General features: G+C 41.3%; 1 pseudogene; it reads left to right on the top strand.

Annotated features, from left to right (window-relative positions):
- Positions 1 to 486: 486 nt before the first annotated feature.
- LOC123610453 lies at positions 487 to 4,235 on the top strand (annotated as a pseudogene).
- Positions 4,236 to 15,953: the final 11,718 nt, after the last annotated feature.

Genomic DNA, 15,953 nt, shown 5'->3' with positions numbered 1-15,953 from the left:
GGGAATTACATTAAATTTATATATTAACTTGGAGAGACTTGAAATATTTATGATGTTGATTGGTCCTCTCCAAGAACAAGGAATGTGTTTCTATTTTTGATCATATTTTTGTGATTTTTCAGAACTGTTTCAAAATCTTCCTCATATAGGCTTTATGCATAATCTCTTAAAACAGTGCTTCCCACTCCTCTAATAACTAGGTCAACCAAGTATGGCCAATTATAGTAGCAGCTCTTCTCTTTGAGGAGGGATGAGGAGGTGGGCTGAGACAGAGGGAAAAGAAGAGCAAATATCTTCTATGTTCTACTTTCCCTGAGTTTTGTTCTATTAGCCCCACTGAAAGTTTTGCCTATGTATGCTGCTAGCTATGCTACTATATAGTACTCACTGAAACACTGTCTTCCATGAGCTTTACTGGACAATATGGCTGAGCATAATGCGGGATGGGAGACAGACCAGAGACTGAATTTGGGAATCTAGTGTATAATGGGCTTTGGAGTGAAGCTATGCTACTTTTTACTCAAGTCGGAGATTTGTAACAGGAGACCTCGTCTGCTCAACGAATTGATTCCAGAAGGAATCAGAGGAGAAATAGCAATTATCAGGAAAGTGGTTTCACAAAGGTGAAAGCAGCACTTCCCTGGTAGATATCTCTGCTGTGAGATAGCTGTACTCCAGGTTACCTCGAGGCTTGCTTTAAAACCTAATGGTGTAACAGACAGTATATTACAAAAAGGAAGTATAGGAGGAGAGGAAAAAGCCTATTTCTTCTTTCAAATCCTTCTAGCTGCTCTTTAGCTCAGAGAACAAAGAGATTTATTATATAGGACCAGCCAGCAGCAATTTTGTGTTAATAATACTCAGTCATCTCTCTATTGGCACCATCATCTAAGCCTCAATAGGGACCCTGGAGTTACCCACAGATTAGCAAAATAAAAGGCCTTCTCTTCCAAAAGATTTCCCATGCTTTGAACCTTTCCTAATACCCTCAGTCTTAAAATGTACCAGAACATCCATCTAATAGGGTACTGTGTACCTGTAATAGGAAATAAGGAAAATATCTACATACAACAGTGGACTGATTGCCAGGATATATTGTTGAGAGAAAGAAATCAAGGTAGGGATGCGTGGCTGGCTCAGTCAGTACAGCCTACAACTCTTGATCCTAGAGTTGTGAGTTCAAGCCCTATGTTAGGGTGTGGAGCCTACTTAAAAAAAAAAATCAATGTAGAGAAAAGTATGTATAGTATACTAACATTTATCTAAGAAATGAGGACTAGATATAGATACATAGATATGCTTATATTAGGAACAATGGAGGGGTACCTGGGTGGCTCAGTTGGTTGAGTGTCCTACTCTTGATCTCAGCTCAGGTCTTGATTTCAGGGTCATAAGCTCAAGCCCTGCACTGGGCTCCACGTTGGGTGTGAAGCCTACTTAAAAAAAAAAAAAAATGGAGATAATCCATAGCTCTTACCTCCACTCCTGCTAACAGTCTGACCTGCTCACACCCAGAGAGCCTGTAACTCCACCGTGCCATCTGTGGCATTTGGGCCCTTTTTGGCAGTGATGATGGTTTCTCTGATCAGTGTCTGAGTGCTATGAAGATTGCACACAGAGGTCCAGATTCACTTCATCTTCAGAATGTCAACAGATACATAAATTGCTGTTTTGGATTTCACTGGTTGGCAGTGGTTGACCAGTTGTTTGGATTGCAACCAATTTGAGCAAAGAAATATCTTTACTGTGGCTTTGTTACGAAGGCAAAATCTACAACCACAAGGAGACAAAATACATTTCCTTTTTTTTTAAGTTCATTTATTTATTTTGAGAGAGACAGAGATAGTGCAAGTAGGGGAGGATTAGAGAGAGAGGGAGACAGAGAGAATCCCAAGCAAGCTCCACACGTCCTGTGCAGAGCCTGATGCAGGTTTCCTAAAAAGATTCCCTAAAAAGATCATGACCTGAGCCAAAGCCAAGATTCAGACGCTTAACTGACTGAGCCACCCAGGCACCCCAAACACATTTTCCTTTTTAATTTAATTAGACTTTAATTCTCCTATTGGACTTATTTTGAATTTATTTTGAATTTAATTATTAGACCAAAATGGATGGTGAGTCATCCTTCGTCATTATAATAAAGGAGAAACTGAGCAAATAACTTGTATGTTGGATGAGGTGTTTGTATTTATTTTTTAGGATACTGCCAATAAGAAAGTGTTCCTGGGCATGGTCACCTATGAAGTCAGATCTTTGTTTAAAGTCACGATAGAAGACGGATTTTTGGCTATTTGTTTAGAAGCTAAAGGTCTTGTTAACTTGAAGCATATCACAACTCCTTTATCAAAATGGAACCTTAAAAAAAAAAGTGGAGCCTTTTCTTCTGGTACACTATCAAATTCTTGATTTAAAGCCAAGTGACAAAGTTGTATCTGTGGAAATGATTCACTATCATCACTGCAGAGATGAACATCTGCTTGCCCTCTGTAACAGTGTAGAGAAACTATTCCCAGGTCTTGACACAGAAACTGCTAAGAGAAGGTGAAGAGAACTGGAGACAGCAAGTATAGGCCACTCTTTCAAGGACTTTTGCTATAAAGGACAGGGAAAGGTGGAAGATGAGAGACAGTACAGTGTGCGTGGATGTACATATGCTATAAATGATCCAGTAGAGAGGAGAAAAACTGATGATGCAAGAGACAAGGGGAACAATCCTGAAAACCGAAACTCAAGGCAAACCTGTTGTGATTCCATTGTGACAAAGTAAGTAATGTTTCCTGGGGAAGCAGATTTAGTCATGTTCTTTTTTCCTCTTCATATACATGTCTACCTTTTTTTTTTGTTTTTTTTGGATCCTTTTTAACAGTGCTATTAAGAAACACTGGATGACAGAAGGACTGGATGCCTTTTATCAGGGGGCTTGGATTCCAGCTGAGTTGCTGTCACCCTATTGAAGCAGCTAAAAGAGGCTCTGGGACAGTATGTTCTCAGACATTTGCAACTGGCAGGGAGAAAGTCCCCATTTACTGGCTGCTGGAAAGGTAGCAGATCACATTGGGAGTGAACATCATGAAGTCCTTTTTAACTGTGAGGAACGCATTCAGATATTGAATGAAGTCATATTTTCCTTGGAAACTTATGACCTTACAACAGTTAACACTCCAGTAGATATGTATTTAATTTCCAAGTACATTTGGAAGAACACAGAATGGTGATCTTCTCTGGAGAAGGTTCTGATGTACTTCCACAGGGTTACATATATTTTCACGAAAACTTCTTTTAAAAAAGCCAATGGTAGAGAGAGAAACTTCTGAAAGAACTCTGTTTGTTTGATGTTCTCCACACAGATCAAACTACTGCTGCCCATGGACTTGAAACTGAGAGTCCCATTCCTGGATCATTGATTTTCTTCCCATTACTTGTCTCTGGTACCAGCAAAGAATGGAATAGAGAGAGAGAGAAAGAGAGAGAGTATTTGAAGACTCTAGTCTTCAATCTGGAGAGAATCTGGTGGGGTGCCTGGGTGGCTCAGTTGGTTAAGCATCTGACTCTTGATTTTAGTTCAGGTCATGATCTCATGGTTTGTGGGATTGAGCCCCCAGTTGGGCTCTATGCTGACAGAGCAGAGCCGGCTTAAGATTCTCTCTCTCTCGGGGAGCCTGGGTGGCTCAGTCGGTTGAGCAACCGACTTCAGCTCATGTCATGATCTCATAGTTTGTGAGTTCAAGCCCCACGTCGGGCTCTGTGCTGACAGCTCAGAGCCTGGAGTCTGCTTCAGATTCTGTGTCTCCCTCTCTCTCTGCCCCTCCCACGCTCATGCTCTGTCTCTCTCTGTCTCAGAAATAAACGTTAAAAAATTTTTTTAAAAAGGAAAAAAAGATTCTCTCTCTCCCTCTCTATGATCCCCATCCTGCTCACACACTCTCTCTCTCAAAATAAGTAAACTTTAAAAAAAAAGAGAGAGATTATCTGGTGACCAATAGAAGCCTTCAATGATGGTATAACCTCAGTTAATAGTTTCTGGTTTATGATTTTACAGGAACATATTGAACACTAGGTTCATGATACACTGACAGTAACTGCAAGACAAACATTTCCCTCAGTACTCCTCAAACCTACAAAGGCAATTACTACCATTAATATTTGAATGCTGCTACCCAGGCCAGGCTGACTGGCTGACCGATTACTGGATGCCCAACTGGATCAATGCCACTACCCTTCTGCCTGCACTCTGACCCATTACAAGTCAGCTACCAAAGGTTAGGCCGTCTCTAAAAGAGAAACTGAAAGTAAACGTTCCTCTTTCTTGTGAAGGGTAGTGGGATTGTTTGGTAGGACCAAACATCCATATGTACTTGGACATGAAAAAACAACCCTCTCAAATCTAAAAAGAAAAACAACATAAAATAAATCACAAAATTAAAAAGAAATCGTTCCTGGGGCACCTGGGTTGGTTAAGTGACCGACTCTGGATTTTGGCTCAGGTCCTGATCTCACGGTGCGATCGAGCCCCATGTCAGGCTCTGTGCTAACCAAGCAGAGCCTGCTTGGGATTCTCTCTCTCTCTCTCTCTCTCTCTCTCTCTCTCTCCTCTCTCTCTCTCCCTCCGCCCCTCCCCCACACATGCACACACACACTCTCTCTCTCTCAAAATAAATAACTAAACAAAAAAAAGAAAAATAGAAATCATTATTAATGGGGTGAGAAGAGGAATAGGATAGAGACAGACATAGAAGCCAGGTATGTTTTGTATACTTGACTTTGAAACCATGTAAATATTTTACACAGATCTAAAAGAGTTAAATTTTTAAAAATTTTTAATATTTTATTTATTTTTGAGGGGGGGTGACAGAGAGGGGGGCAGAAAATTTCAAGCAGGCTCTGCATTGATAGCAGACAGCCTGACGCGGGGTTCCAATTCAGGAACTATGATGAAATCATGACCTGAGCCAAAGTTGGACACTTAACCTACTGAACCACCCAGGTGCCCCTAAAACAGGATTAAATTTTAGCAACCTTGGGGATCCTGGGTGGTTCAGATGGTTAAGCATCCGACTGTTGATTTCAACTCAGGTCATGATTTCATGGTTTGTGAGATGGAGCCCTGCATCAGGCTCTGTACTGACAGTGCGCAGCCTGCTTGGGATTCTCTCCCGCCTCTTTCTCTGCCCCTCCCCCCACTCGTGCACATGCTCTCTCTCTCCCTCTCTCTCTCAAAATAAATAAATAAATTTTTTTTTTAAATTGTAACAATCTCAAACGTTGAAAAAAAAAAAGGGGGGCGCCTGGGTGGCGCAGTCGGTTAAGCGTCCGACTTCAGCCAGGTCACGATCTCGTGGTCCATGAGTTCGAGCCCCACGTCAGGCTCTGGGCTGATGGCTCAGAGCCTGGAGCCTGTTTCCGATTCTGTGTCTTCCTCTCTCTCTGCCCCTCCCCCGTTCATGCTCTGTCTCTCTCTGTCCCAAAAATAAATAAACGTTGAAAAAAAAAATTGTAACAATCTCTATCTGAAGGAAAATGAAGCAAATGAAATCACTGAGAATCCTTAGTGACCTCCTAACTGCTAAATCCAATGCTTTGCTTTAGAGTACTTTCAGCTTAACCTGTACATATCATTTGAAATTGTTGATCACTGACTCATTATTTTTTTATTTAAATTCAAATTGGTTGGGGCACCTGGATGGCTCAGTCAGTTAAGCATCTGGCTCTTGATTTCAACTCAGGTCATGATCTGACAGTTTGTGAGTTCGAGCCCAGAGTCAGACTCTGTGTTGACAGCCTGAGTCTGCTTGGGATTCTCTCTCTCTGCCCTCCCCCACTTACGCATGCTTGCATGCATGCTCTCTTTGAGAGAGAGAGAGCATGCACAAGTGAACAGGGAAGGGGTAGAGAGGGAGGGGGACAGAGGATCTGAAGTGGGCTCTGCGCTGATAGCAGAGAGCCTGATGCAGGGCTCGAATTCACAAACTGTGACATCATGACCTGAGCCAAAGTCAGACACGTAACCAACTGAGCCGCCCAGGTGCCCCTAAATAAATAAACTTTAAAAAGTAAATTCAAGTTAGTTAACATACAGTGTGGCATTGGTCTCAGGAGTAGGATTTAGTGATTCATCACTTACATATAACACCTAGTGCTCAACCTAACAAGTGCCTTCCTTAATGCCCACTTAGCCCATCCTCCCACCCACCTCTCCTCCAGCAACCTCAGTTTGTTCTCTTATGGTTTGCCTCCCGCTCTGTTATTATTTTTCATTCCCTTCCCCTATGTTCATCTGTTTTGTTTTTTAAATTCCACACGAGTGAAATCATGTGATATTTGTCTTTCTCTGACTTATTTCGCTTAGCATAATACACTCTAGTTCCAACCACATCATTGCAAATTGCAAGATTTCATTCTTTTTGATCGCCAAGTAATATTCCACTATATGTACACGTGTGTGTGTGTGTGTGTGTGTGTGTGTGTGTCTCACATCTTCTTTATCCATTAGTCAGTTGATAGACATTTGGGCTCTTTCTATACTTTGGCTATTGTTGATAGTGCCACCATAAACATTGGGTTGCATGTGCACCTTCAAATCAGCATTTTTGAATTCTTTGGATACATACCTAGTGATGCAATTGCTGGGCCATAGGGTAGCTCTTTTTAAATTTTTTGAGGAACCTCCATACTGTTTTCCAGAGTGGCTGCACCAGTTTGCATTCCTACCAGCAGTGCAAAAGGGCTCCCCATTCTCCACATCCTCACCAACATCTGTTGTTTCCTGAGTTATTAATTTTAGCCATTCTGACAGGTATGAGGTGGTATCTCGTTGTTTTGATTTGTATTTCCCTGATGATGAGTGATGTTGAGTATCTTTTCACGTGTCTGTTAGCCATCTGGATGTCTTCTTTGGAAAAGTGTCTGTTCATGTCTTTTACCCATTTCTTCACTGGATTGTTTTTTGTATAAGTTATTTAGCACATCTACTGAATTACTGTCTATTCTTCAAGACCTGTCTCAGATGTTACCTACCCTGTAAAATCGTATTAGATTTCTCTAGCCATAATTGTTACTTCCTCCTCACTCTGATAAGATCTCTTTTATGACATTTATCACATAGTGACATACATTGCCAAAATGCCAAAATAGAAGTGGATAGGAAAAAAAAAACATGAGAAGCCACAAGATCCACATAATATCATCATTTGTGAGGGAAGGCATAGATAGAAGCAAGAAGGACTTGAGAAAATGAAATGGCTAAAATCAATAGTAGGACAGAATAAAGGCTCACACTAAGATAAAACCATAGGGAATAGAATCCAAATTGACTAGTACAGGAACACAGGGACAAAGGCGAAAAAAAAGTCCAAATAAAAAGTGAAGCCAATCTTTCTGGGATCTGACACTTCAGGACTGCTGTTCTCTCCATCCCTGCTGGGTGCCCAGTGGGAGCTGGGCACCCTTGGAGAAGCAGGAGGGACCTGGGAATCTCCACGGCCCCTGGAGGTTCCCTGCCTCAGGGATTCCTGTGGGCTCTCACTCTCTTCATCCTGACCAAAGGTGCCTCTGCCATTAAGTGTTGTTTTGTGGTCCACTCTGGAGTTGCAACCCCCCTCAACTATTTGGCTTCTCTGTGCATCCTCCAATCACATTCTCCCTGTGGCCAAGTGGCTGGTGCCACCTTTCCTGTAGCTGCCTCCTGCCTTGCTTCCTTCGGGGCTTAGAGTACATTCACTCTTTTTCCTTTTGGGACCCACCACAAACTTCCTGTTTTCTGCCCCAGAAACATTTCTATCTCTCAGCTCTGCCTCAGAGTCCCTTAAACACAGACTCCAGTGTGTGATTTTCAAAGGGCATTAAGAAGCCATTCTTTTGGGGGTGCCTGGGTAGCTCAGTTTGGTTAAGCGTTCGACTCTTGATTTTGGCTCAGGTCATGACCCCAGGGTCGTGAGACTGAGTCCTGCATCAGACTCTGCATTGACAGCACAGAGCCTGTTTGGGTTCTCTCTCTTCCTTTCTCTCTGCCCCTCCCCCACTCACATGCGCGCTCACACACACTCTCTCTCAAAATAAATAAACATTAAAATATATATACATGTGGGGCGCCTGGGTGGCTCAGTCGGTTAAGCATCCAACTTCGGCTCAGGTCATGCTCTCACAGTTTGTGAGTTTGAGCCCCGCATCAGGTTCTGTGCTGACAGCTCAGAATTTGAAGCCTGCTTTGGATTCTGTGTCTCCCTCTCTGTCCCTCCCCCACTTGTGCTCTGTCTCTGTCTCTCTCTTTCTCTCTCTCTCAAAAATAAGTAAAATGTAAAAACAATTTTTAAAAAATAAATACAAATATATATATGTGTGTGTGTGTACATATACATATATACATATATATACATATACATACATATATATGTATACGTACATATATATACGTACACATATATATATATATGTATACACACACACACACACACACACACACACATATATATGTTTTACTTCATAATAATCTGGAGTTGGGGATGGCAGGTGGGAGGAAAACTGAAACAAGATTGACCATGAGTTGATAACTGTTGAAGCTGATTAGGAAATGAGGGTTCACCATACTATTATGTATGCTTTTGTGTATGTTTAAGGTTTTCATGGAGCATGAATGAACTATTGCTATACACAATAGGAAACAAATCTCACAAACATTGAGCTGAACAAAAGAAGCCAGACACAAAGTGAGCATACAATGTGATACCATTTATATTAAACCAGGCAAAACAATTCTATGATGTTAGAAGTCAAAGGTGCCTGGGTGGCTCAGTCAGTTAAGCAGCTGACTTCAGCTCAGGTCATGATCTCGCGGTTTATGAGTTCAAACCCCGTGTTGGGCTCTGCGCTGACAGCTCAGAGTCCGGAGCCTGCTTCAGATTCTGTGTCTCCCTCTCTCTCTGCCCCTCCCCCATTCACAACTCTGTCTCTCTCAAAAATAAATAAACATTTAAAAAAAATTAAGAAAGAAGTCAGGGTAGTGGTTACCCTTGGGGTAACAGTAACTGAGAGGGAGCCAAGGAGGAGCTTCTGCTGTTCTGGAAATATCCTCTTTTTGATCTGGGCATTGGTTACATAGGTGTGTTTACTTTGTTAAAATCAAACAGTACACTTATTTTTTTTTAAGTCCTCTGGATGAATGCCATACCTCTTAAAAGATACTTTTATTTGCAAAATTCAAATTAAAATGAATAAATGAATAACATTTAGTTGCACAGTCTAAGAAAGCTTATTTGCATATCCAGTTTCAGTGGATACTCTTTACTACTAATCACTGGATACAGCTTGGGTTCTCTCTCTTCCTAATGATATACTCAATTTTTTTTTTTTTTAATTTTTTTTTTTCAACGTTTATTTATTTTTGGGACAGAGAGAGACAAAGCATGAACGGGGGAGGGGCAGAGAGAGAGGGAGACACAGAATCGGAAACAGGCTCCAGGCTCTGAGCCATCAGCCCATAGCCTGACGCGGGGCTCGAACTCACGGACCGTGAGATCGTGACCTGGCTGAAGTCGGACGCTTAACCGACTGCGCCACCCAGGCGCCCCCTCAATTTTTTGTTAATAAAAACAAGAGTGCACATAACCAAAAACCAGATACTAAAAGAAAATAAATTTAACCAGTACTTTTGGCCTCCTGAATGAATCTCACCAAAGTATCTAACAAGTAGGCAAACTGATTGCCGTACATACATAACATATACATAGATATGCTACTCCACACCGAAATGCCTCAAGCAGTGCTAAGTACACAAAGCCTACTCTTGTATATCAATAGCACTGCAGCAGTTTGCCATACTATATTTGACTAATTTGTCTAACTAGAACATACATACACATACTATACAACAACTTTGTTCCTCAAGGCATTGAGGAACAATTGTATACATTGCCAATGAACACACTGTGCTTTGTCCCGTTGCAAAACAAGATACATACACTCTCTCACCAATACAACATAAAAGTTGGACAAAATAAAAAAAAGTTGTTTTTTTTTTTTTTTTAATTTAAGGGGCGCCTGGGTGGCTCAGTCAGTTGAGCATCCGACTTCGGCTCAGGTCATGATCTCACAGTTCGTGGGCTCGAGCCCGCATCAGGCTCTGTGCTGACAGCTAAGAGCCTGGAGCCTGCTTCGGATTCTGTGTCTCCCTCCCTCTCTGCTCCTCCCCCGCTTATGCTCTCTCTCTCTCCTTCAAAAATAAATAAAAACATTAAAACAAAATTTTTTTAATTTAAAAAGCTAGACAGGATATACCAATCAGGGCCACATTCTGACTGGATATAGTCCTTTGTTTAATATAGAAATAAAATCCACTGAGTGACCTTCCTTTAGTCATTAACTCAAATCCATTACTGTCCCCAAGTCACACAACCAGTGAGGGGTAAAATTAGAATTCTTAACCATTAAAATTGTAGGTCTCAGTGATAAAGCTTCAGAGAAGCAGTGGCGCTGAGTCACGTTCCTCCACCACCAAACATTAGTCTGCTAACATTTCAGCTAGTGCTCCCCTTCAAATAAGCAAATGCATAATCATTGCCCTTCATAACTCAGGCTCCCTTAAGAGATTAAAAGATGTGCTTAGCCACAATAATTTTTGACATATTGAGAATGCAAAGTAAAAAAGAAGATTGTACCTCCCTTACTTGCTTGCTGATGCTTATGAAATACTTTTCATTCTACTATTAGAAATAGAGAGAAAGGAGGGCCTTCTGGCTCTGGCCATGATCAAATAGCTTGTATTGGACTAACCCTCCCACAAAATAACAACCATAAACTACACAAATATTTAAAACAACTGTGTGGCAAAACTGTTGGTGACCCATCCATATCCCTTGGGATCCCTTTTCCCAGTCCTATGCACTCAATGGCCAGCAACTAAACACTTTGTTGTTAACAATTCATCCCTGAAGGCTTTAGAGGATGCATTCTCACTGTGGGCAATAATTGGTCCTTGGGGAGAAAAATAATTGTACTCTTTTTATGTATAAAGTACAGAAAAAAAGGGGTGCCCAAGTGGCTCAGTCGGTTAAGCAGCCGACTCTTGATTTCACCTCAGGTCATGATCTCATGGTTGTGAGATTGAGCCCCACTTCAGACTCTGTGCTGACAGCTTGGAGCCTACTTGGGATTGTCTCCCTCTTTTTCTCTCAAAATAAATAAATAAACATTTTTTTAAAAAGCAAATACGGATATGAATATAGTACATAACCAGACATATGGTATAGTTACAGCAATAAAATTTCACAGAAAGTGATTAGGGGAAAAACTGCTGAAGCAGTTTAGTTTCTTAAACGAAGAAGTGTAACTAAGGGTGTTATCGTGAGCAAAAACTTGAGGAACCGTGTTTTGGGGGAACATACATGGGCCCTGGAGTTGCTTTGCTAGAAGGAGAGCCAGAAATGCTTGAAAGTATGGCATTCCCTGGATGGACCAGAGCCAATTCCTTTGCCTTGGGGTGAGACAAGTTCTAAGGTGGTGACTGATGTTCCAGAGTGTTCTGGAGATGAATCTGAGCCTGAGTCTTTACCTACATGGTACCCTCCCCTGACTTCTTTTTCCATATCTTGTTTCTTCTACTCCACTTCTTTTTCAAATTCAAGAAAGTTTTCTTGGGGTGTCTGGGTGGCTCAGTCGGTTAAGCATCCGACTTCGGCTCACGTCACGATCTCACAGTTTGTGGGTTCGAGCCCTGCGTCAGGCTCTGTGCTGACCTCCCCCCCACCCCAGTTTTTTTTTTTAATTTTTTTTTTTTCAACGTTTATTTATTTTTGGGACAGAGAGAGACAGAGCACGAACGGGGGAGGGGCAGAGAGAGAGGGAGACACAGAATCGGAAACAGGCTCCAGGCTCTGAGCCATCAGCCCAGAGCCTGACGCGGGGCTCGAACTCACGGACCGTGAGATCGTGACCTGGCTGAAGTCGGACGCTTAACCGACTGCGCCACCCAGGCGCCCCCTCAATTTTTTGTTAATAAAAACAAGAGTGCACATAACCAAAAACCAGATACTAAAAGAAAATAAATTTAACCAGTACTTTTGGCCTCCTGAATGAATCTCACCAAAGTATCTAACAAGTAGGCAAACTGATTGCCGTACATACATAACATATACATAGATATGCTACTCCACACCGAAATGCCTCAAGCAGTGCTAAGTACACAAAGCCTACTCTTGTATATCAATAGCACTGCAGCAGTTTGCCATACTATATTTGACTAATTTGTCTAACTAGAACATACATACACATACTATACAACAACTTTGTTCCTCAAGGCATTGAGGAACAATTGTATACATTGCCAATGAACACACTGTGCTTTGTCCCGTTGCAAAACAAGATACATACACTCTCTCACCAATACAACATAAAAGTTGGACAAAATAAAAAAAAGTTGTTTTTTTTTTTTTTTTAATTTAAGGGGCGCCTGGGTGGCTCAGTCAGTTGAGCATCCGACTTCGGCTCAGGTCATGATCTCACAGTTCGTGGGCTCGAGCCCGCATCAGGCTCTGTGCTGACAGCTAAGAGCCTGGAGCCTGCTTCGGATTCTGTGTCTCCCTCCCTCTCTGCTCCTCCCCCGCTTATGCTCTCTCTCTCTCCTTCAAAAATAAATAAAAACATTAAAACAAAATTTTTTTAATTTAAAAAGCTAGACAGGATATACCAATCAGGGCCACATTCTGACTGGATATAGTCCTTTGTTTAATATAGAAATAAAATCCACTGAGTGACCTTCCTTTAGTCATTAACTCAAATCCATTACTGTCCCCAAGTCACACAACCAGTGAGGGGTAAAATTAGAATTCTTAACCATTAAAATTGTAGGTCTCAGTGATAAAGCTTCAGAGAAGCAGTGGCGCTGAGTCACGTTCCTCCACCACCAAACATTAGTCTGCTAACATTTCAGCTAGTGCTCCCCTTCAAATAAGCAAATGCATAATCATTGCCCTTCATAACTCAGGCTCCCTTAAGAGATTAAAAGATGTGCTTAGCCACAATAATTTTTGACATATTGAGAATGCAAAGTAAAAAAGAAGATTGTACCTCCCTTACTTGCTTGCTGATGCTTATGAAATACTTTTCATTCTACTATTAGAAATAGAGAGAAAGGAGGGCCTTCTGGCTCTGGCCATGATCAAATAGCTTGTATTGGACTAACCCTCCCACAAAATAACAACCATAAACTACACAAATATTTAAAACAACTGTGTGGCAAAACTGTTGGTGACCCATCCATATCCCTTGGGATCCCTTTTCCCAGTCCTATGCACTCAATGGCCAGCAACTAAACACTTTGTTGTTAACAATTCATCCCTGAAGGCTTTAGAGGATGCATTCTCACTGTGGGCAATAATTGGTCCTTGGGGAGAAAAATAATTGTACTCTTTTTATGTATAAAGTACAGATAAAAAGGGGTGCCCAAGTGGCTCAGTCGGTTAAGCAGCCGACTCTTGATTTCACCTCAGGTCATGATCTCATGGTTGTGAGATTGAGCCCCACTTCAGACTCTGTGCTGACAGCTTGGAGCCTACTTGGGATTGTCTCCCTCTTTTTCTCTCAAAATAAATAAATAAACATTTTTTTAAAAAGCAAATACGGATATGAATATAGTACATAACCAGACATATGGTATAGTTACAGCAATAAAATTTCACAGAAAGTGATTAGGGGAAAAACTGCTGAAGCAGTTTAGTTTCTTAAACGAAGAAGTGTAACTAAGGGTGTTATCGTGAGCAAAAACTTGAGGAACCGTGTTTTGGGGGAACATACATGGGCCCTGGAGTTGCTTTGCTAGAAGGAGAGCCAGAAATGCTTGAAAGTATGGCATTCCCTGGATGGACCAGAGCCAATTCCTTTGCCTTGGGGTGAGACAAGTTCTAAGGTGGTGACTGATGTTCCAGAGTGTTCTGGAGATGAATCTGAGCCTGAGTCTTTACCTACATGGTACCCTCCCCTGACTTCTTTTTCCATATCTTGTTTCTTCTACTCCACTTCTTTTTCAAATTCAAGAAAGTTTTCTTGGGGTGTCTGGGTGGCTCAGTCGGTTAAGCATCCGACTTCGGCTCACGTCACGATCTCACAGTTTGTGGGTTCGAGCCCTGCGTCAGGCTCTGTGCTGACCTCCCCCCCACCCCAGTTTTTTTTTTAAATTTTTTTTTTTCAACGTTTATTTATTTTTGGGACAGAGAGAGACAGAGCACGAACGGGGGAGGGGCAGAGAGAGAGGGAGACACAGAATCGGAAACAGGCTCCAGGCTCTGAGCCATCAGCCCAGAGCCTGACGCGGGGCTCGAACTCACGGACCGCGAGATCGTGACCTGGCTGAAGTCGGACGCTTAACCGACTGCGCCACCCAGGCGCCCCCCCCCACCCCAGTTTTAATGCTCATTCTCTCTCTCTCTCAAAAATAAATAAGCATTAAAAATTTTTTAAGAAAAATTTTCTTAATGTTTATTTATTTTTGAGAGAGAGAGGGACAGAGTGTGAGCAGGGGAGGGGCAGAGAGACAGAGAGACACAGAATCCAAAGCAGGCACCAGGCCCTGAGCTGTCAGCACAGGGCCCGATATGGGGCAAGAACTCACGAATGGTGAGATCATGACCTAAGCTGAAGTCAGATGCTTAACCAATTGAGCCACCCAGGCGTCCCTCTTCTACTCCATTAATGGTTTATCCAAGAAGCACTTTCTTAATTAATCATTTTATCCAAATCCTTGCTTCAGGGTCTACCTCTGGAAGAATTCAACCTAAGACAAATCATATGAAACTACTGCAAAGCAATAAACACAAGCAGGACTTAAAGTTTATGAACAATTAGAGAGGGGAAGCACATTAGAATCAAGCTGATATACTGCTGTTCTATCTGTCAGGTAGAATAAGTACAATTTGTTATCCACGATGTCCTGATTCATCAACACATGATAAAAGAAAAGGATCAAATTATCAAAAAACAAGAGAAGAAGCCCAGGTAATAGAAAAAAGGAGCTACCCGGTGAATTTGATTTTGGAATGTAATCAAACAAGGACTAAAACATCTATGATTTATATCCAAGAGAAGGAAAGATGAAGAATTTCACCAAAGAGCAAGAATCTACATATATTTTTATTAAGTTTTTAATTCCAATACAGTTAACATCCAGTGTTATATTAGTTTCAGGTGTATAATACAGTGATTCAACAATTCTATACATTCCTCGGTGTTCATCCTAGTGAGTGTACCCTTATCCCATCACCTATTTCACCCATCCCCCAACTCAACTCCCCTCTGGTAACCACCAGTTTGTTCTTCATAGTTAAGTATCTATTTTTTTGGGTTGTCTCTTTTCCCCCCTTTGTTTGTTTGCTTGTTTCTTAAATTCCACATGAGTAGTATCATATGCTATTTGTCTTCTCTGACTTAATTTGCTTAGCATTATACTCTCTAGCTCCATCCATGTTGTTGCAAATAGCAAGACTTCATTCGTTTTTATGGCTGAATAATATTCCATTGTGTATATATACCACATCTTCTTTATCCATCTTTCAGTGGACACTTAGGCAGCTTCCATAATTTGGGTATTATAAATAATGTTGCAATAAAGATAGGGGTGCATATATCCTTTTGAATTAATGTTCTTGTATTCTTTGGGTAAATATTCAGTGGTATGATTACTGGATCATAAGGTAGTTCTGTTTTTCATTTTTTGAGGAACACTTTTCCATAGTGTTTTCCACAGTGGCTGAACCAGTTTGCATTCTCAACAGTGCACAAAAGTTCCTTTCCTCCACATCCTCGCCAACACCTGTTGTTTCTTAAGAACCTGTATATATTTTTTAAAGCCAATTAGAAATTCTATAACAGAAAGTCATTATACCTGAATTTAGTAATTCAATTGACGGGTTTGATATCAGATTAAACAAAACAGAGGAGATGATTAATCAATTAAATAACATTTCAGTGTA

Source organism: Leopardus geoffroyi, chromosome A1 (genome assembly GCF_018350155.1).
Source record: "Leopardus geoffroyi isolate Oge1 chromosome A1, O.geoffroyi_Oge1_pat1.0, whole genome shotgun sequence".
Lineage (NCBI taxonomy): Eukaryota > Metazoa > Chordata > Mammalia > Carnivora > Felidae > Leopardus > Leopardus geoffroyi.
Note: the sequence above shows the minus strand (reverse complement) of the source record. Positions and strands in the feature narration are given on the sequence as shown.